The sequence below is a fragment of the Paroedura picta genome, chromosome 2, assembly GCF_049243985.1.
Source record: "Paroedura picta isolate Pp20150507F chromosome 2, Ppicta_v3.0, whole genome shotgun sequence".
NCBI lineage: Eukaryota > Metazoa > Chordata > Lepidosauria > Squamata > Gekkonidae > Paroedura > Paroedura picta.
This window is the reverse complement of record NC_135370.1, coordinates 125,188,773-125,211,777: the sequence shown is the minus strand read 5'-3', so window position 1 is coordinate 125,211,777 and position 23,005 is coordinate 125,188,773. Positions and strand designations below refer to the sequence as shown.

The 23,005-nt window shown below is 42.1% G+C and overlaps 1 long non-coding RNA gene across 1 annotated transcript; it reads right to left on the bottom strand.

Moving 5' to 3' along the window:
• Positions 1-13,908: 13,908 nt before the first annotated feature.
• On the bottom strand, positions 13,909-20,814 carry LOC143830251 (uncharacterized). The gene is made up of 4 exons (XR_013228392.1): positions 20,645-20,814; positions 17,271-17,369; positions 16,402-16,471; positions 13,909-14,680 (listed from the first exon to the last, which is right to left on the bottom strand). It is a non-coding gene; the product is annotated as an uncharacterized LOC143830251 (long non-coding RNA).
• Between the last annotated feature and the right edge of the window lie 2,191 nt (positions 20,815-23,005).

Sequence of the window (23,005 nt, the reverse complement as noted above, 5' to 3'; positions counted from 1 at the left end):
TCCAAATTGGTGCTTTCCAAAACTGTGATGTCCAGCATCTGTATCTGTGCACCTACATTTTAGTTCCCTTAGTCTCAGGAAATTTGACGATGTAAAAGTATTTTTTAAAAATAAAATAGTGAAAATGTAAGTTCTGAAGGACTGCATAACAGTTAAGGATAGTGCATATTTTCAGAGAGACTTTTTTCCTTGCCAAACCCAAGCAAAATAGTTTAAGCTGAGAGGCAGCCATATTTGAAACTGGGTGCACCATAACTAATCCTTTCACTTCATCCATTGTACCACGTCAGCATTCAGTTCACATACTATGCCTCATCAATTCATCTTCCAGTTCTAGACATGAATAATTTTTTTCCATAGACAGTCTTACCTTCCCAATTGTTTTCAAAGAGTAATACAAATCCATGTAATGTTTCACATTTCATGATAGCTATGGGAATACAGATATGACTGATGTGTGAAGTATTCCATTCCAGAGATAACAAAGGAGAGTTTGATGCTTATTGGTCGCACTTTGCTTTCAGTTCAGAATTATTGATCATTTCCCTCTAGGTAAAGAGATTCCGGACAGACAAACTTCCAGGAGTATAGATTCAGGTGGGTAACTATGTGGGGATGAAGCAGCAGAACAGATTATGAGTCCAGTGGCACCATCAAGATGAACAAAGTTTTATTCAAAGTATAAGCTTTCATATGCATGTGCATTGTTTTGTATCTAAAGAAGTGTGTTGGCACACTGAAGCTTATACCTTGAATAAAATGTTGTTGGTCTTAAAGGTGCCAGAGAACTCAAATTTTGTGCTGCAGGGAGTAGAAACCTGCTTTACACTGGAAACAAGACACTTTGTCAATTAAAAGAGATGGGTTCTAGAGCTTTCCTTATGTTTGAATAATTTCTTTAAACACTTTTACTGGAACCAATTGTTTTTGAACTCCTGGAGAAAAACAAAATACATTTTAGAAATGTTCCTTCCTCTGAGTGTGAAATGTAAATTAAAGCCCAATTCTTACATCTGTTTCATGTTCCAGAGGGTTTTAAGTGATTTGCAAGCTTGTGTAAACAATTGCCAGAATTCATTGTTTGTCCAGAATGTATCATTGCTTGTCTGGATAATTCATATCTTTACTACAATTCGTGGTTCTTTTGTGGCAAAATGCTACACCATGACAAGCCTTACCACTACCTTCTTTTGAGTAATTTCAGTTGTCTGGATCCTCATCTTTATACTGTTACCTGCCATCTGGAATCTGATTGCATGAACTCCATGCACATCTCTCCTAACAGCACAATCATAGTTCCTGTTACACTCAGTCTAATAAGTGTGCTGGGTCCAACTGGCTTTTCGGCTGGTAAAAAAGGAAGGAGGGGCTTGCCGAAATGGCTCTGCTGGGGACCACAGCCTTTTCATAGACAGCAGAGATGTGGGCCAGTGGTTGAAGTGGGAGAGCAGTTAGTTGAGACTGACTGAGAAGAGCTGGCTGTGAGTGGAATGAATTGTCAATATGAGCTGACTTTCTTTTTTCGCATGTTTTTTGCCTCTGGTAACTGGTTTTGCAAAGGTTTTTCCTTTTTTGTTTTTGGCAAGAATTGACAATTAAATATTGGTTGTGACAAGGAAAATAGTAGCTTGGAGGAATGGCCAATATATAGCAGCCTCCCATTCAAGTTACCAGAAAGCTGCCGAAGCTGCCAAATTCCATTAATAATAGATTTTTTGTAGTAGGGTGGTATTGAGAACAGGGACAATCAAGTTGCTGCTTTTTCTTCCACTGGTGTCACCAAACCCACCTGATGTCTCACTGACCTTTGCCATCATGTCCTCCTGCGTTGGGATGCTCTGAGAAGCCTCAGGATGGATGAGGCAAGATCTTGCTTCAACAGCCTTGCTTCAACATTACCCCATCATCTGTTTCCTCCCTGGCTTCTGACCTGGAGCCTCCTTTTATATTCCACCATTTCCTTCTTTTGCCTGTCCTCTACCGCAGTCATAAGGCTTCCCTGTCCTCACCCCCCAAGTCTAGTTGCCTTCTATCTTTAAAGCTCTTTTTTGGGGACAGGCATGCTTAGCTTTGCTCAGTCCCTGTTCTGATGTGCTGACACACAATTGTTTGGCTGGGACTTGCTATACTTCCTTTCCTGGTTGCCCTTATTGCTGGTGCTCAGTGGGTTGGTGAAGTATGTTTGAGGTGGCTGGAAGCTCACATATAAACGTTTGCTCTCCTTTCTGGTGGCTTCCTGAGCAGTCTGAACCTGTTGGCTTGATCGAGGCCATGGATTCAGTGCATCATCCCCCCTGTGAACTCCAGGTGGTTGACATAAGTCCCACAGTCCCCCTATCGGCACCCTTTCTCATCCCGGACAGGGCCCGCCCTCGGGGCCCTTACAGCTTTATTTCTTCCGCTCCGCAAGGAGCGGTTAAAGATGATGATGATGATGATGATGATGATGATGATGATGATTATTATTACTAGGAAAAGAGCCCATTGTAACTCAAATACAATGGGCGCTAGAATGGGAAGGACAGGGCAGCAGGCAGGAAGGGAGCGAACCTTACATGACAGAGCCCCAGAAGCGACTGCATGTATGCATCTCCACGAAATACCAAAGGGCAGAGTGTCATTCAAATGCACTTGAGCCGCAATGTAAATTTTCCAGCAAAGCAAAGAATATCGGAGGGAGAAGGGATCTCTGCAGGCTGCCTTAATTAGCCGGGAAAGGTTATTTAACCCCGCAAACGCAGCTCTGAAAAGAGCTTTCACGGGAGATAACAAAATGCGCACCTTTAGGCTCCGGGCGGCGGCGGCAGCAGCAGCAGCGGGGCATCCTCAGCTGCTCCGCGGTTGCGTGGGTGGTCCCTCGGCGGCCATTTTCTGAGCTGCGTCGTGAAATGGGACGGGAGTCCCCGGCAGCCGCTCGCAGGGCGGCTGGTGGGTGGCGATCCGAAGAGCTTTCACAGAAGAAAGCAAAATGCGGACCTCTAGGCTCCAGCCGGCGGCGGCGGCGGCGGCGGCGGGGCATCCTCAGCTGCTCCGCGATTCTGTTGGCGGTCCCTCGGCGGCCATTTTGTGTGCTCCGTGGTCATAAGGGACGGGAGCAAAATGCGACCTCTAGGCTCCGGGCGGCGGCGGCGGCGGCGGCGGCGGGGCATCCTCAGCTGCTCCGCGATAGCTCTTCGGATCGCCCCCCAGCAGGTAATAAGGGATGGGAGTCCCCGGCAGCCGGCCGCAGGGCGGCTGCTGGGGGCTCCCTGGGCGGCGGCCTGACGTGGCGGGAGGCGCTTCGCGCCTCTCGCCGCGTCAGGCCACCGCCCAGGGAGCCCCCAGCAGCCGCCCTGCGGCCGGCTGCCGGGGACTCCGTAGGTGGCGCCCTGACACGGCGGGAGGCGCTTCGCGCCTCCCGGCGCGTCAGGCCGCCAGGCAGGGAGCACCCGACAGCCACGCTACGCGCAACTGGCGGATGCTCCCTTGCCAGCAGCCTGACGCCTCGGGAGGCGCTTCGCGCCTCCCAAGGTGTCAGGCCGCCGGCCAAGGAGCAACTGCGAGCCGCGCTATGCGCGGCTCGCAGTTGCTCCGGCAAGGAATCGGAGGGACCAATCGGCAGGCGCTTTGCGCCTGCCGATTGGTCCCTCCGATAGTCTGTCATGAGGAAGGGGCCAATCAGCACCCTTCCTCATCCCGGACACAGCCCGCCTTCCAAGGGCTTACTGTTTTATTTAGTCCGTGGCGCCGCCCGCGGCGCCACGGGCGGTGTAAAGATTATTAAACTTTTATACCCCCATTCCCTTAGGCTCACAATGGTTTACACGATAAAATTACAATAAAACCCATAGTTAAAACCATTAAAACCAATTCACACTATCAATGTTAGGCAACATGATAGTATCCATTCTATATACTCCTGAATATGTACCTATTATTTACCCTGAAAAGCACTTTCCTGGGAGCATACTTTAAATCCAATCATCTCCAAATTTGGAGGGGAGGTAGAGGAGAGTCAGCTGAAGATCCCCTTTGAGTCTGGTGAGTCTAGAAAGCCAGAGGACATTCTACCATGTCAGGGACCTCATGAATGGAACCAGTTCATCTAGCATCAAAAGGTTCATGACAGTCCATGCTTATGAACCATACATACCATGAACCAAATCATTTTTTTCCAGTTTGTGCCTATTCCTAACTTGGATGCACAGGGAAAGGACCATGGAGTCATGCCCTGCAACTGACATCCCCAGCCATGCCCAGGTTTCTAAATACCTGCCAGATATCTCAGTCTGGCAGCCACCTTCCTTATTTCCCCATTCTTTTTGGACTTTATAAAGACCTTTGATGAACTTCCTTATGAAAACTCCCAAGCTTAGCACAATAGGATGACAGGTTCTCTTATGTATTAAACATTGATTTAACAATAAGAAACACATAATGGGAATAAATGGATAGTTTTCATAATGTAAGGAGGTGAACAGCAGGGTCCCACAAACTATTTAGTTTGTGCATAAATTATTTGGAATTGGGGAGTGAGAAGTAAAGTGACCAGGTTTGCTGGTAACAGCACATAATTCAGGATGGTAAAAATCAAAGTGGATTGTAAACAACTACAAGAAGATCTATCTGAATTTGTTGAGTGAGCAGAAGTGAGGCAAATAAAATTTAATGTTGGTAAGTGAAGGAGTTTCCCAATTGAGCACCCATGGGTGTCTGGCACCTTCCACTACTTTCCATGAGGCATGATGATTTTTTTTTTTAAGTGTTGGGCCTTTGTATAGCCGGGCTTGTTATGGGCTGCCTTAATTCAAATTAAGGGGGTTTCCATGGCTACAATAGCAACCGCAGCCACAGGAACTATGGGGAAAGTCTGGGACTTTTATATTAAAAAGATAGCTAAGGGGAAACATGGTAGAGGTGTATAAAATTATGCATGAGGTTGAGAAAGTAGATACAGAGACCATTTCCCCCTTCCCATAATTAATAGTTCATAACAGATGAAAGAAAATGAGTCAAACTGTGGAATTAAATGCTAAAGTGATGGGCAGGAACACATGATTTTAAAAGGCTTCCATGTGGAGAGGTTTATCAATGGCTGCTGACCACAGTGAGTCATAGAATCATAGAATCATAGAATAATAGAGTTGGAAGGGACCTCATTGGTCATCTAGTCCAACCCCCTGCACTATGCAGGATACTCACATCCCTATCACTCGCCCACTGTAACCTGACACCCCCTTGAGCCTTCATAGTATCTGCCTCTCTGTCAGATGGCTATCTAGCCCCTGTTTAAAAATTTCCAAAGATGGAGAACCCACCACCTCCCAAGGAAGCCTTAATCAAGGAAGCTTCATATTCTGAGACTGTATATCTCTGGAACCCAGGGCTGGGGGACAACATCATGGGAGAACGTGGGCTGCTGTGTCCTGCTGGTTTCCTTCCAGGGCAACCGGTTAGCCATTGTGTGAAAACAGGATGCTGGACTAGATGGATAACTGATCTGATCCAGTAGGGCTCTAATTACTTTCTTATGTTCTACGTGATTTTCTCCCCTCCCAAATCTGACCAAGTGAGCTGCAGAGAATAAGAGCAATTGACTCCCACTCTCAGCAGCTCAGATTCTCAGCTGAGAGAAGGCAGAAGCAGCCCCCCTCCACCTAAGCAGATTGCTCCTGATCTCTGCATCTCAGCTGTCAGTTTCATGTGGAGAGTAAAGAATGATCTCTTCTTTCATCTCCTTTCATTTCACACAATTGGCTAACAGCTTGGATGGGAAAAAACCAGAAAAGATCTGCTTCTATTCTCTACTGCCTGGGTTGAGTGACCTCCTTCCCAAACTGAGAACTAGGGGGAATGGCTAGTGTTCCCAAAAACGAATGTGCCAAAACCACAACTCATTCCCATAAGCATAGCTCTATTGAAGCTAGTGTATCCTTATTTAAATATGATTGTAAATATTATGAGCATGACTATCTCTAAGCCTTTTTTTTTGGGGGGGGGGGAATGGCCAGAAACTGTTTAGTATTATTAAAACACAAGATTTTTGCTTTGAACTGACATTTAAACACAACAATTTGATTTTATTGTTCTATAACTTATTTTGATAACTGTCTCTGACAAAAACGGTTAATATTGATTGCCCTTAAAACAAATATACAATTTGGAAAGCTAACATCTTTCCAATATAGGCTTAAACAAAACTTTATTGCAACTAGGGATGAGCTAGAATGGAAGTGGGTCTCTTTATTGAAACACATTTCATCTCTGCCAAAAGCATCCAGAGGGCACCTGAACACTAGGGATGTGTATTCTAAGGTACCTAAGCCAAAAAAAATTGCTGAAAACCATGCAGGAATTTTTTCAGGTAGATTTTGGCATCCCAAACACGTTTATTTATTTATAAATATTTTATATTTAGGTTTTTCCAGGAAAACTGGGGGGGGGGGTTAAATCCTCAACAAATCTGGATATATTCAGGAATTTCCAGGCAAATCTGAAAACAGTGGAGAAGTGGGAATAGATCACTCCACTCGGCTGCTTTAACTTTTAAAGGGACTACAGAAGACAGCCCAAGGATCAGCCATGCTGGTGGGGAGCAGACTGTGCCTGCTGGGTGTAAACTGCACGGAGCTTTTATTCCAACCCCAGATCGATTCAGTCCCTGCCCTCTACACAGAATGCGATTTCCGTTTGGATTTGGGGCGATTTAAAATTTCCTTCTCCAGCAAGAAGGATTGATCCGGAGTGACCCTACCTTTATTGTGCGATATCTCAGAGTGCTTTTAATCCTGAATATATTATAAAATCGCGTTGTTTTGAATCAGGGCTCTCCTCCGTGGTAGAGGACCCGTGATTAGCCACAGGTGGTCATGTGACGAATTTGCCTTAAAGGAGAAGCCCCTATTTTCTCTCAACTTCTGTCGGTCCTGGATTTTTTCTCCCTTCTCTACCTTTTTTCTCCCTTCTCTGCCTTTTTCAATCTTCTCCCCCCCCCCAATAAAAGAAAGAGGCTCCCTGCTTGGCTTCCCCTACCCTTCAAGAAAAGAAAGAAAGAGGCTTGGCTCCCCCCCCCCTTCTGAACTACCCTAACCACGTGCAGAAGACTTTCCTGTTTCAATGGGGAGGGGACGGAAGAGGGAGACCCGAGTTCAAAGCGATCTGAATTCAACAGGATTGACAATGGAATAAACAAAGTAAGTGCAGACTCTGCCCTGGTGTGGCTTAGCATGAGGCTACCTTCTCATGCAGCCCAGTTTAAACTGGACGGCAGGAGCAGTGAGCCCAGCCAGGATCTCTGGTGCTGCATGGAACACATTGTTCTTGAAGGCGCAACAGCTCTTGGGGCTTGTTTCTTCTGCAACCCAATTTAAACAAGGCAGTGTAAAAAAAGAAAAAAAGCCAAGTCATCTTCATGATTGGACTGCCTTAAAAAAAAAACCCTAATATTTGTCTCTCTGGTACATTGGAACCCCCAAAATTCAGGATCCCCCCCCCCCCAAATTGCATATAGGGATCTGGGATTTTTTTTGGAAATTCTGAAATTTTTTCAGGTCCAATAGACCCAACTCCAAAAAATATTGGGTAAAGAAATATTGAATACCATTAATGAACGCAGGCAGCAGTGCTTGTCTTATTTGCATTGGCAGCTGCACCTTGATTCCTCTCCCCTTTTCCTGGCAAACAGAGAACGAATAGAACTACTGGCTACAAATTGCCTCCTCTAAATTAGTAGCATCCTTTTCAAAGGAAGGTCATTTGTATTGTGATGTATAACACAATCTCCCCTCCATCTTTTAGCAGCCATTTTAAAGGAGGCTGTTTGAGCAGTCTTCAAGGCACAGAACATTGGATTTTGTATACATTGCAACTTCTATGTTGAAGATGATCTGTAGTTTGATGCCCAGTTTGATCTCTCCCCTACCTTTGCTATGGAAGGGTAGGAACAGATTAGTTATCATATGAACAGTATTTTTGAGGCATATGCTGCTCTTAAGGAGAAAATGTGGTGCAACTCTGAAAACTTACCCTAGAAAGTGAACCATATGAAAATCCAGAATGGTCTTAATTGTAACAACAATTTTATTTCATGACATATCTTCAGCTTATTTCACAATGATTCATTTTATATAGGTGCATTGTGTGCAGTCCTGGTTATTAAATATATTGTAGTTTTCATTGCTTTTATTGCTTCCTGACTTTGTGTATATTTGTTTAACTTGAACCCTAGAATAGCTTTTTGTACTGCAATAACTCACAAAATCACATGCTAAAAGAAACTGAAGTGGAGGGAGGTTCTTGGAAAACACAAGATCCTCCTGTGTCTATCACTGAATCATCAGACAAATACATGCCAAATATATATGGCACAAAATCAGTCCTGTAACTTTATTTTGACCAAAATCCAGCAAACCCTTCTGCTAGGGAAATAAAGGGATCAGAATAAGGACATTCTTGTTATCCCACATCCATCCATCCATCCAAGCTTGGAGACCTCCACTCACATAGCAAGATGCTGTGGCTTACCAGTTTAGATGGCAAGCAATGCTGACAATCTGAGGACTAAATGCTCACCCCAGGTGTCTTCCTTTAGAAGGACAGCATTTTGTCTGTGGAGAAACAAGAATGCAAAAAAGTTGAAAGAAACAGCATTCTAAATGTGGAAACTTATCATCTCCAAGGTACGTCATAGAGGACCATTAACTCCTTGTCCCAGGAGGAGTTTGTCTATGGATAGTCATGAACTGCATTTTTAGGTTCGGTTCATGGCTCAACCATTAACGGAGCCATGAGCCTACAAGAATAAGATATGCTGATTCCTAAAACAAACCCATTTGGATAGGCTTGTGTGCAATTTAAAATGTAAACTCCTGCTGTCTGCTCCCCGTGAAAGCAGTGTAGAGCAGAAATAAGGATGATTTTTGTGTGGGATGTTGGTATACAGGGATACTACATCCATGGTGGCTAAAATGGTATTCTCTGGAATACATATAGCTCTCAACTCAAGACAGTACAATGCATCATCAGTGACTTACAACCTCTACTGGATAATGACAGTTCTCTTTCCCGAGTGCTGGGGGGGAAACGTTTTCTTTCACACAGACAGCTCCCTAATCTCAAATAACTCTTCACCCACAGCAATGCAGCAGGTTCAGAGAAGCACTTTACCTGTTCCAGGGCTCTGAACTATCCAAGTTTGGCCTGAATAGTTACTTGTATGGTGATTTATGTGCATCCCTAATAATGAATAATGAATATAGGGGGGAAGAGGGGCTTAATCAATACAATCTTATGCATGAGTCTCAGTGAATCAGTAAGAAAGTGTACACAACACTACAATGTACTTGTAAGTCACAATAAGGGTATTACTAGATTCATAACAAATATTTTGTATTGATCTTTTGGTCTTTGTATTGATCTTTTGGTCTTTTATTAATAGAAATACTAAGTATTCTTGTGGGTCACACTGTGATAAGACACCAAGGGTTATGCATGGCAGGAACCCTAGTGAAAAGTTTGCCCCAAAATACATCTTTTATTTATTTGTGCATGCGAGATCATTTTCACTGTGGAAAACCCAGCACAGTATTTTTAATTCAGCATGAAACCCCCTTCATAGTGGTGACTGCGTCTTTTCAGTGCAGCATGTAAAACTAGCTTAGCAATGACTTTTCTTTTACAATAGTGTTTTTATGCACAAATGTTAGTGTGCTTTTGGTCTCCTCCCCTGTGCCCCTTTTCTGCTCACAATCCCTCAGTCACCAATGGGAACTCGAGGTGCCTGCAGCTGATTCTCTGCCAAAGGAGGCGGGCTGCCATCTCAGTGTTAGTGATCATCTGAACATGCCATTTTCTTCTGCTGGTCTCCCTGGCAACCAAGCCAACTTTATTGCCATGTAAATGAGATTACTCCTCCGGTATGCATTCTGAGATTTATATGTGAATGCTCCTGAGACTACAAAACTGTAGCTTCTCTGTAAAATTGTAACACACAAGAAATTACATGCAGTGGCAGTCTACCTCTGATCAGTGATCATGGTGGTGAGGGGTGTTGTTTTACAGTTTATCAGACTGGCAAAGCAGAGGGGTCTTCCCTGTGCTGCCTTGCATGGGCTCAGTGGCTATCTGAAATGCTGGTTCCCTCTTGCAGGAGAATGAGGAAGCAGAGCTGCTTCAGGCTATGGGTGGAGGCTCCCATTTGGGGTCACCAGTGATTAAATAAACTTCATAGGGGGAAAGTATAGTGGGGGATTTATATTTTCATGGGAACCTGTGGTCTTCTGTGGTCCATCCTATCCACTCTCTATGAGGAACAGTATACCTCAGATGGGGAAAGGTGGTACTTCTGGCATTCAAAAGTCTGTGTGTTCCCATGGAAATATCTTATTGAAATCTCCATATCCATTAACTACAATTCCCATGAGGCCTTTCCAGCAGCAGGTGCCAGAGTGGCAGTTAGATTACTTTGCAACACAACAGAGTAAGTGCCCCCTCCTACTTGAAGAGTTACTGTGGTAACTGTTTTAAATGCATAATTGCTGCAAAAAACCCCCAACAATACAGTATCAGAGCACATGCATAAACAGGAACATTTAAAAATGTTTTTAATAAGGACAATTTAAAAGGGTAAATGGACTGACTGCAGTGAAAGCCGGTACGTGCATAATAGGCCCAACAATGGCAAACCCCCACTTATAAACATAGATTCATCAACAGTATTAGCATAATTGATGAATATACATAGCATGCATAATTATAATAGGAATGTGGTATCCCTTCTGTTTCAAAACAGTTTTTTTCTGCAGATAAATTCAGAAATGAAGGACATTTCCTATGTAAAAGATGAGACACATTAATACTAATCACTCATTACAAAAAGTGCATTGAAAGCATTGCTTTCTAGAAGAGTCTTAACTATTTATTTCATTTTATTATCATACGTATTCTTGTAGATTACATTAGTTCCTCTTATATTTAGAAACATGCAAAAACAGATGGTATGCTTCTTAAAAACAGTAAAATCTAATCTGCTCATACTCCTAAGAAAGAAAGCACCACTGCTTATTCCAACAGTTTAGTTGCTTAGGTTTAAAGGACTATGACTGGAAAAACAGGACAAAAGCTCTGTAGAATGTGAGATTATAACATACAAATGTCAACCCTCTCTGCTTGTCATTAATGCTGCATTAATGCAGTATGATTGCAGGCACTTGAAGGATGAACTATGAATAAGGGACATGATCTTCAGGCACAATTTCCCATCCTCTCCACAATTTCCCCTCCATTTCCCATCCAAACGTTCATATCCCTGAATATGTTGCATGAATGGAGTCATTCTCTTAATGAACTTGTATTTATCTATGTTGAGATTATAATGAATTGATAAGACTGCATCTTCTTTTTATTCGCGATTTTAAGATTTTCAGTCTTTCAAGGAAATTCATTAATTAGATTAAAATACTGTTCACTGAAAAATTGTATTGCTTTATATTAGATCTTACTGCAGTGTTTGACTTAGTAGATCATGAGCTGTTAACTCACCACCTCACTGAAGCAGATGTGCGGGGTCAGCCCTTCAATGGCTGCTCTCCTTCCTCCTAAGTTGGGAACAGAGGGTTGTGATCAGGGAGGAGCAGTCACACCACTTTGAACTCCACTGAGGGGTTCCACAAGGTGTAGTCCTCTCCCCAATCCTATTCAACATCTTTATGCACCTGCTAGGACAGCTTGACTGGAGGTATGGGTTGGGTCACTAATATGCAGATGACACCCAGGTCTATCTGCTCATGAGTGGCTTGCCAAGTATTCTTCAGCTGAATGCCTGGGAGCCATTGGGTAATGGCTCCAACAAAGCTGCCTGAAGCACAGCCATCTGAAGACAGCAGTCCTGTGTCTGGGGAGGAAAGGTCCAGAGAAGGAAGTGTGTTTCCCTTGTGTAGTGGTTAAGAGCAACATCTTCTGGCAAACCAGTTTTTATTCCCCGCTCCTCTACATGTGGACAGTGGGGTGACCTTGGGTTTGTCACAGCTCTGTTAGAAGCTATTTTCACAGAGCAGTCTCTCTCAGAGTTCTCTCAATCTCACCTATCACCCTGTGAGATAGGTTGCACCCTGTGTCTTATGGAAGGCTACTTCAAGGAAGGGAAGGCTAATACAAGCCGATTCCAACTTACTGGTGACCCCCAACCCTAGAAAGATGTGCTTGGCCTTGGCCAGAACCAGGACCTTTTCAGCCCTGGCTCCAGCCTGGTAGAATGAGCTGCTAGCTGAAGTGCAAGCTCTAATGGAGCTCCCAAATTCCAGGGGGCTTGCAAGATGGTGCTCTTCCATCAAACATTTGGTGGAGGCCAAGGGCCACCGCTCTCATCAGACTGGGCCCCCTGGCTGGCCTTCCACCACCCTCCATCTGTGCCTGTCTAATAACCTGTAACCAGGCCCAACAGGGACATTTTTGGAGTGATGATCAATGACAGGATTTAATATAATTACAGGATTTTAATATAATTTAAAATTTTAATGGTATGTTTTTTAACCAGTTGTTGTGAGCTGCCCTAAGACTGTATGTAGAGTGGCAGCCTATAAATCAAAATATAAACAAACAAAATATTTTAGGCTTGAAGGCTCAAGTCAACCTAAATATCGGCTCCTGTAGAATCCAACTGGTTTCTACCATTTGCAAGCGCTGTTTTGTACCCTTATAGTTTTTTGAAATTCTATATGGTTGTCTGTAGCTTTACTATAAGTAGCTGTTCTATTTTTGGTCTATGTCATATGAAGGAAATTTAGCTGGAAGATCATAAAAGCTGCTAATGCTTCAAAAATTATTAATGTAGTACAAACAGTGATCCTTGACTAATGCTTCTTAGAATGAGAGAAATGGTTGTCATAAATTCAGTTGTTCAACCTGAATAGTAGCATCCTCAGAGGCTTTTTGCCCATCTTGTCTGCTTTGTACAGCTGGAGAATCCTGAAACAAGTTTCTAACAGATTGGGATGTGGCTTTCTTTGTTTTGAAGAGCCAGTTCCTTCATGTACTAGAAGCTACCTCTAATTTCTTCATAATCGGATTAGTCAGAAAAGCATATCCTTTTCTGCAAAACTGTGTCTGCATGAGAAGTCTTATATCTAGTTAATTAAAGATCAGCTCCGGTGTTTTAAAAGACGGTGAAAGGTGAATTCTTAGTGTGGAATTGATAAGAACGCAATAGGAGGTAGCAATGGAAAGGTGAAGAGTGCGGAAGTGGGCGGTGTGTTAGCTGGTTGCGCAGGGAAATAACCTTTATTAGCAAATCAGAGAGATTCCTATTTCACTGTCTTTCACATGATGTCAGAACATCTGACAGTCTTTATAGTTTCAGATCCTATGCTGTTTTAAGATGAAAGCTACCTGGAGTGATCAGAGAGCAAGTGAATCAGTCATCTTCTACAGACAATTTCCTTTCCCTGCTGTGCACAATTTCCTCCTGCTTGATTCTAGCAAGGTATTTTCCACACCTTATCCCAAGCCTTTCTCGGAAGCAAGACAGCAACCTTGGGCTTGCAGTTGGTTAAGGGGTAAACTTATGAGGTCTTTTTCTTAGGTTATATACCCATGATTACCTAGGGATTAGAAGTTGTATGAGATATTACCTTTCCTTTTAATTCTTGCTTCCATAAATTGCTATTGTAACCCTTTGCACATTAACCTTTTTAGTTGCAGGTGTCTCCAATTTGTTCATTTCATTTATGGCATTCTTACACCCTATTTATATTATAGGATACATTTGTACTCCATTTATGCACAGTTAGTGCAAATAGCCATAAAATTATGTAAATTTAATGGGAAGAATTCCATAAAAGGAAACCAAACGGCATGAAAGTAAAAGCTCATTGGTTCAATTTGTACAAGAGAGAAAACAAACAAATGGAAATTTCTACACTGAAACAGAAAGGCTGCAAAAAATAAGCAACATCCTTTTATTCAGTTTATATTGAATTATTTTGTAATCCAACATTCTCAAGGCAGATTACACAGTGTAAATCCATACAATATATAGAATGAGATATCTAATAAGCAACAGGACTAGGATTACAAAAACTGAAACAAAGAAGAACTACACACGATACCTTAAACAATGCAGAAAAGAATGCTAAGTGAAAACAATGCAGCAAGATCAGGATAATGTATACAACAAACAGCATGTCTTCCTGAACCAGAGAGAGTGTTCCTTAGGGAGAGGGGGGAATTACTGACTATGGGCATTCTTCATTGACTGGAAGCGGAAGCCACTAGGATTACATAGAAGGATATTGGGTGTGATTTTGCCGCCTTCTCTCTCTTTTCAATACCTCCTCTGCGGTGTCAATTACCTCTGCAGTTTCCAAATGTTATCCCCCATCTAAATGGAGCCATCTCATGGTCCCCCTGCTGCTGTTTGCCCAGATGCCTTTCCCTCCAAACTGCCTCTTCCTTGTACGACTGGCCTTCAACCTGTGGCTGCAATGCTGTTTGTGTTACAGTCTAGAATATTGCCTATCAATTTCCTCATAGACTACAGGGTTAAACATGATTGTCTTCCGTTGCCTTAAAAAGGGAAGGGGATGTGTTATTCAATCCATCTGAAATCTGGTAATGTGGGAGTCCCATGAAAGAATAAGTCACATAATTTTTGTCTGGTTTGAAGGTACAGATGTGAGAAAAGGGTGTATGTGCCTTCTGTTGAAACCTATAGGAAATAATAATGAACAGAATTACATTAATTAAACAATAATGAAAAAAAACTATGAAACACAAAAACCCAATAACAACTCAGTCTGTTTTGAATGAGACTGAGTGGAATGTGTTTTCAGAAAAGCTGAGGCCCCTGCTGGAACTAGCTACTCCTGACAGGCATTTGTTTGGGACCAATAAGAGCATAATGTCTACCAGGCCACTGCACAAATACACCCCCTGGATGTGAGAAGCAGTTAGTGCGCCGGACACCAAAAGCTCTAACAGATATTAGTTGGTTTGACTGGTCTATTTTATACTGAATTTAATTGTTTTATTGTTATACTAGTAATAAAGCCCATTGTGTGTAGAAATGCAATGGACACTAGAGGTAGGGGTTGATATGTGTTTAGCTAGGGGAGCTTCACATACACAAACATACATGGATTTAAAGCGAGCAAGTGGGGCACCTGTCATCATCAGCAGTTCAGCATGCTGGCCACTCCATTAAATAGTTGCCTCACCTTATCAATGCCTGAGAAAGCGAGGTGGGTGAGCATTCCAAGGAGGAATATCAGGAGGCTTTGGAATGTTCTGTACATCATCAGAAGTACCTGCCCTCCTTTATTAAGTTATAAAGATTATGGACAATGTACTTTTTGTTTAGTTTTAAATGCTGTAATCTTATCCTAAACTGCCTATGTTGGGAGGTGCAGTTATAGAAATCAAATAAAATAACAAAAACAAAGAAACAAAACAAACATTTGTATACAATTCTAAGTATCCAAGACCATGAAGGAGTTGTTAATATTTTCGCTTAATATGGCTTGTTTATATAGATCCAAACTCAGAAACATGATTTCCTAACATAGCTCTATCATAGATCCAGCACAGGAGATCAAATAGAGAAACATTGTGACATGTGTATATTCCCCTGCTATATCAGAATCTTTGCATGCTTCATTCTAATTGATCAGGAAGTACACACACAGCTCACAACATATGATGAAGGCAGATGGGATACACAAGCCCATATGAACCTATAATGCAGTGCAAATGTATTTTGAAACGTGGGAATGGTAGAGTATCTTTGCATGTGATACAGAGAAGAATTCACATTCCCATGAACCATGTGCTCCTCATGTTACCAGTCACTCCAATACATTGTTACTGGATTAAGGATGCTCTCACCTGTCTTGAGAACAATAAAATTCCAAGCCAAATAGAACAGTGAGCTTGCCTATTTCAGGTCAGGAACCTTTCACATTTTTCTTCCTCTAATATCATACAAAAAGACAATTTTATTCAAAATGGAGAGGGAAAATATCGCAGCTGCATCTGTTCACTAAACACATTTCTGCAGATCTGGCATGTTTCCCTTAAAACAAATAGTTCTGAATCTCCGCTTTCAAGAAACATTTCCCATGGTGATTGGGATCATTTTTTATTTTGCACCTCAGAATAACATGGCTTCAGGCAGCTGCTTTTACTGTTTCTCTTATCATTACTTACACTGTACACCTCTGTGTCACTTCCAAAACGCATGTGCTTGGCTGTTCCATTTTTATTTTATTACCCTTGGGATCATTTTAAAGCACAGACACAAAACAAAGTCTCTCTTGCTTATGATTTAGTCCTTCATTTGCATTCCCATTAATTAGTCAAAAGGAAGGATGTTTAGTGAGAGCGAATGGCTCTTAAGCATGCTTTGATCTGCTTGCCCAGGCAGGGCATTACCTTATATTGCAGAATGGAAACTCAGAGAATTCTTGAGGTCGGTCAACCCAGAAGTGAAACATTCAGTGGGCTCAAGAAAACAGAACAGAGGAGAATGAATAAATATAAGGAAGGCTGTGAGGCATAGTCCTAAGTGTAATGCTGTTCAAAACAAAGCAGAACTTCCCAAGAGCAGAGTAGCTCTCTCACTATTCCCATTCATTTCAATTGGGGGGAGGGTCACATAGGAAAATTTCCCAGTGGATTGTGCCCTTGGGCTTTTAAATTCAGACTGGGGGAAATGGACTGAATTTTGGGGAGTCATTGCCATTATCATTACTTATTAAACTATTTTGTCATTTACATTTCATTGGTTTAGCGTTGATATTGGCTCATCAACTTCATGTATGTAACAGCTCAGTAGCCAAACTACAGCCAAAATGATACTAAGACAAATGATCATTTCAGCTGTTCATCACTACTTTCATTCTGTGCAATGAGTTTTTAACATGCATAATGGAGAGGAACCGTGCCTTCTGAAGCATCGTTACATATTTTGTTGAATTAAGGACTTCATTGGAATTTTGCTGATCATGGTTATTCAGAAAAAATTATTCAGAACACATAATTTGGGGCAAGCTTAAATAAACATGAAACATAACACATCGCTCCAAATCCATCAAGACATAGCTCTGTACAGAAGAAAATTAACCATGTCTCACAAATGGACATAGATGGTTACATACATCCTTGAAAAAAACAAGCAAATGAAGATAACCAACTGGAATCTGAGAAGATTTATTTTCACCAGGTTTTGAATTTCCCATAGGTCCTGTTATTCATAGCCAAGTGTGCCACAAAAACCACACAACATGCATCACTAGAGGTACCTTGTCATAAGCTGATCAGCCTGGTATCAGGAAAATAAACCATAGTGGGGACGGATGGAGAGGCTGGGGAAGAGATAGGCCATATGCATGTAGGAGAAGCTAAAATGAAATAAGAAAAAGTGAAATGACAAACTGTTGATGAACAGCTAGTAAATAAAATACTCTCACTGAGTGAAAACTCAAAAGAAATGATATTTTGAAGGATGTTCTTAAAGCATCTTGGGCTTGGGCCAGGGTTCTTCCAGCCAAATATCGACCCAAGCTGAGTCTTCCTAGCACAGAAGCCATCAAACTGAGATATGTTAACCCAAAAGTAGATGAGCTATTGCTCCAGAGTTTCAAGGAGAGCCAGGTTGCCTTTCTCATGCTCTCTACTCAGCTGATGCCTTACAGATCCTGCCAGATCATAACAGATACTTGTCATGACTCTGTATATTGCTATTAGAGGATAAGAAATACTGACTGTGACTCACTTAAACCACTGAGGTTGTTTCTCCAGGGACACTATGTCATTTCTTCTTGAGTGGCTTCAGTTTCTTTGCTTCATTAACCTTGCCCAAAATGGCCTTTAGCAGCGGGTTATTATATGCAGAAAGAAGTTGCTTCTTTAACTCCATTTGGCATTTGTCATGTCTCTGATTTCTACTCTGCCTTAGCTACTAATCATCTTATGGTTTGTTTCAAATATCATCTTGTCTGGCGCTTGTAAGCATCATTTAATAGTACCTCACCCACAATACCACCTTAGCTGGGCTAACAGTCTTGACCCACACAGCAAAAAAGCATTCTTACTTCACTTTTCTAAGTAGTCATCCTTCCAACTTTATTCCTTCGGGCATCTCAACTAAATAAACAAAGCAAAACAGCTTGTTCTGGATGACATATATAGATGTTCAGAAATCACTGGAGTGATAGCTAAATCTATACAATTAACTTTCATGGATTTTTGTATGAATTGTCTGGGGAATCTTTCACCTATACATGCCTCAGCCTTTCTGCCCCACTATCTTAACCTTTAGACTTTTCTTAAATTTAGTTGAGCATGGATTATCCTGGTTGATTGTGAATTATAGTTATTGCTGTGCAGATTCAGGAGGTCCATGGCTGATTGGGACTCCCTGTGCACCTCAATAGTTCCAGCTATGGCCAACAAAGATTTCTGATGCAGAGAGGATTAAACCCTCCCCTCCTTAATGCCCTTCCTGGCCAGCCATTTGACCCTTTTTATTATTTATAATTTAATTTATATACCATCATTCTCAGAAATTCTGGCTCATGGGCCAAGCTTAATGGGCCAAGAGTAATCACACAATTGCTCAACAGCCTTGATGAACACCACTTTACCCCAATTATTTCAGGGAACTAGAAATAGAGGCCACTGTAATCTGCAGACAGTGGGCGCTAGCAGGGCGTAGGAGTTCTGGGGCACAGCGGGGACTGATCTGAGGCTGGGCAGTGGGTGGCCGGTGAAGAGGCCACGAGTGGGTGGGCCGGGCCGCGTCCTACCTGCTTGTTGGAGGTCAGGCAGGAGCGTGGAGCGGCGGGAGGCTGGTTGGGGGCTCGGAGGGCAGGAGGTAGGCTTTGGGCTCTGGGCAGGTCCTCCATCGCGGCCGGTTGAGGTTCAGGCAGCGTGTGGGCTGGGTGGACGTGTCTGCAGCGGCCATCCCTGAGTTCGTGGGGGCAACAATGGCAGCGTTGGGTGCCCTTATCCGATTATATAATCCGCTCCACAGGAGCGGTTAAAGATGTTTAAACTGTCTGTTTTCAAATCTACTTTCAATACTCCTTCCCAATTTGCATGCAGTCAATTATTTCAATAAAATTTATCCTAAATAACTGTTGGAAAGATTTACATCTTTCTGAGGAAGAAGCAGAATGTTGGGCCAAATTGCCAAAAATGTACTTCAGATGATTCTTTAATAGGTGGTAGCATAGGTGGTAACTAGGATTGTGTGATTCGGCTGCTGAAGTGGCCATTCCTGCCTGTAGCAGTCAGTGCTGCACCGTGGGGAGGCGCAGTGCCGGCACAGCGGTCAACGCACACATGCAGGCGCAGAGCTCCAGGGCCCAATCCCCTCCATTGGAAGCCTGCAGGCACGGAGGTATAAAATTTTTTTAAAAACCCAACAACTTTTCACTTGGTGCTGACTTAGTTCAATTAATACATAGTGGGTACTTAATATTCAAATAAGGGGAAACTTCACTTAGATTAGATTTTAACATCTAATAATCTTCTTGATATATAATGCCATTCCTTTAACAATGGGCCCAACATTACCCAGATGCTATGTGCTCTATAAACCTTGACAAAGTTTCATGGAGGCCTTGTTCCTATAATAACCTGAAAATTTTTCTTAAGAGCAGAGTAGATCATTTCAGCTTGCATTTACACATATAATGTCTTAAATATTTTGCTTACATTAAACGGGCACTTTGGGTGCCTTAACAACTTTTCACAGCATAGTACAGTTTTACAAAATCAAGGTCTTTCATATCTTATGGATGCCAACTCTCCCAATATTCAAGAAACTCCCAACAAAACCTACTAATGTATATAGTGGAAACCAACAAAAGAAAATTGGGAACTGTGAGAGGATACAGAATCAGAAACTCTAAGTGGTCCTGTCTCCCACTCTCCTTTCATTTAATACACAAACATAAAATTATCCTTTTTCACCCAAAATAGAAGGCACATTTAGCTTTCACCAATTGCAATACACACATATAATTCATAGCAATGATTATCTTGGATGTCTCAAAACTGAGTGTAAAGCACATTTGCTTTCTAACCAGAGATTCCGCTAAAAGCCAAAAACTTTCTTAATTAAACAAATAACTTCAATTCTTATCAAGTAGAGGCAGAGTTAGAATAATCAAACTAAACCTTGCTCAGTTAATAACACCTTCAATACATCACTATATTGTTTTATTTGGTTTCTTATAGTACTATGGGGGGGACCCTTGGTGGGTGAGGGTCCCTGCCTTTCAGGGACATAAGATGTTGCTTTATACTGGGGGTTGACTTTCCTTCCACCAACATCAACACCCTGCATCTGCTACTGGTTTCTCATCCTTAGGGATTTTCCCCTTCCCTCCCTGGGCCAGTGAGAATTCAACCTAGTCCCGCTGAGCTCTAACTGCCCTGTGTCTGCACCATGCCAGCTCTATGGCTCTGTCTAGTTTCTCCTTTCAGGAATCATTAAGTGGTGATTTTAGCAGAAAGAAAACCCATCTTCTTTTCCATACTTCAATGGAAGCATATTTCTTTTATGTCACTTACCAATTATGGATTTTAAATCGTGTGCAGGGTCTACTCCTCCATCCTGCCTGGATATTTCCAAATCCTGAAAAAACATAAAAGTGACAGAACATACCAGTGTCTTTCTGGATCCAGGGGCTTCCACCACCCCATCATTCATGTCCTGGTCTCTTTCAGCCTGCTTTCTCTTGGGACAAGTCCATTTCTCTATCCTGAGCCTTGCCTCCCCGGCCAGAACCACTCCTTTTACTTTTCTCTTACATTCCTCTTCATCCCTCTGCACATTCCTCTTCACACTTACTAAGTCACCCATTAATTTCATGGTAGAACAACCCATGCAAGAGTTGTGGACATTAAGCTCAGACCGTGGAAAAGGGGGAGGGACGGAAAAAGGAAGGTGATTTTTAAAACATTCCAATCATTTTCAGAGACTGTCTCTGTCTTTCTGCCACGCACATAATTCTCACACAGTATTTTCAAGAAGAAAAATGAATTCTATAATTTATATCTTTCTTACCATTTAAGATAAACCCTTTTTGTGCACAGAAAGGAAGGTATTCCCTCAGATACCTTCAGCAATACAGCAGTAATTTCAAAAGAACACATCACAATTGAAAATCTACAATTGAAAACCTGGTCAGTTCATAATGACAATAATTGATCAGTTCATTTCTTAATTTTATAAATAGCTGAACATACATTCACTCATCAGCTTTTCCCAGTTGTTGGCAATATACCCTTAATTGCCATTTCCCAAAAGTTATGCCATTTCCCAGCGTGATCACACAAACATTTCAGTCAACCTTTAGAAAGCAGATTCTCTCCCCAAGTAATTCATGCACTCAACAAGACTCACATGCACTCTTACTTTATTGTCAAGCAATACAGACAGAAAGAGTTGTCTGCAGAGATATAAGTAACCCCTGCAATCCTTGGAATCACAGGGAATGCACAGTCTTAGGGGCTGCAGCTTGCTTATTTATATTTATATTTATATTTATATTTATATTTATATTTATATTTATATTTATATTTATATTTATATTTATATTTATATTTATATTTATATTTATATTTATACTTATACTTATACTTATACTTATACTTATACTTATACATATTTATATTTATATTTATATTTATATTTATATTTATATTTATATTTATATTTATATTTATATTTATATTTATATTTATATACCACCGTTCTCAAATGTCTTGCAGCGTTTTACAAAGATCCATGAATACAATAAAATCCTGTAAAAACCCATCAAAACATAATAAAAACCCAATATCAAGATGGCAGGTAATAAATATATAAACCACTCCCTTCCCCCCATTCAGCAAAGGTCTATTACTCTCTATCTGGACTTAGTTGGTTTCAGCTAGAGATCTACAGCTGAAAGCGCCGGGAGCCACTATGGCCTCAACCATATGCCTGGCGGAAGAGCTCCATCTTTTAGGCCCTGCGGAAAGCTGACAAATCCTGCAGGGCCCGTAGTTCTTCCAGGAGCTCATTCCACAAAGTTTGGGCCAGGGCCAAAAAAGCCCTGGCCCTGGGCGAGGCTAGGCGTATATGCCGGGGGCCCAGGACCACCAGTAAATTCATACATGCAGAGCTAAGAGCCCTGCAGGGCGCATAAGCAGATAAGCGGTCCCTCAGATAAGCAGGACCCAGGAATATGGATCAGAGACAGGGAGGTCAGAATCACAACCATGCATTCACACCCTGGCCTGGTGGGATATTGGGAATCCTCTATGACATTTCTCACAAAGGCAATAAGAAACAGCCCAGGAAGAGAGGAAGAGGAGGAGAATTACTGGAGTAATTAATAGTTGTTGTCAGATTTGTTCTCTACAAAGGTACCTAAGTCATTTGAAAAGGAGTCCGAGCCAGCAGTTACCAGGGGGTAAAAAAGTGGGAATTCCACAACCACTTTCATTCTACTGCTGCTGCACTGGCTGAGCTGAGAGAGTATTTTACCAAACCTTTCCCCTCAAATCTTCATTTCTGTCAATTAAATATGTTGCTCCATTTCTTGCTTTTAGGCGGGGATGTACAAAGTGCTGTAGCAGCTGCTATTGGTGCCAGTGGCACTGCTTGTCTGTCCCCTACACTCCTCCCACAGCCTCTCCTACTACCTCAGCTGCAGGACCTTGGCTGCTTCCTTCCCTGGGCAGGCAGAGCAGAGGAGATGTAGCAGCTGATGCTGGTGGTGCTGCTGCACGAAGCACCCTGGCCAGGTAAAAGTGGCCACAGGGGGGAAGGAGCCAAGAGAAGGCTGGAAGTCCAGAAGGGAGTGCAGTGCTCAGCCAGCCACACTGATTTCCACTGCAAACCTTTGCTTGCATGTATCATAAGATGTTTCCATATCCATAAATATTTAAAACATATCTATTATCCTTCTCTAAAGAAATCCCTTTGTTCATGTGAATGAAGTTTCTCTAGTGAAGCACATTAGGAGAGATGATCTTG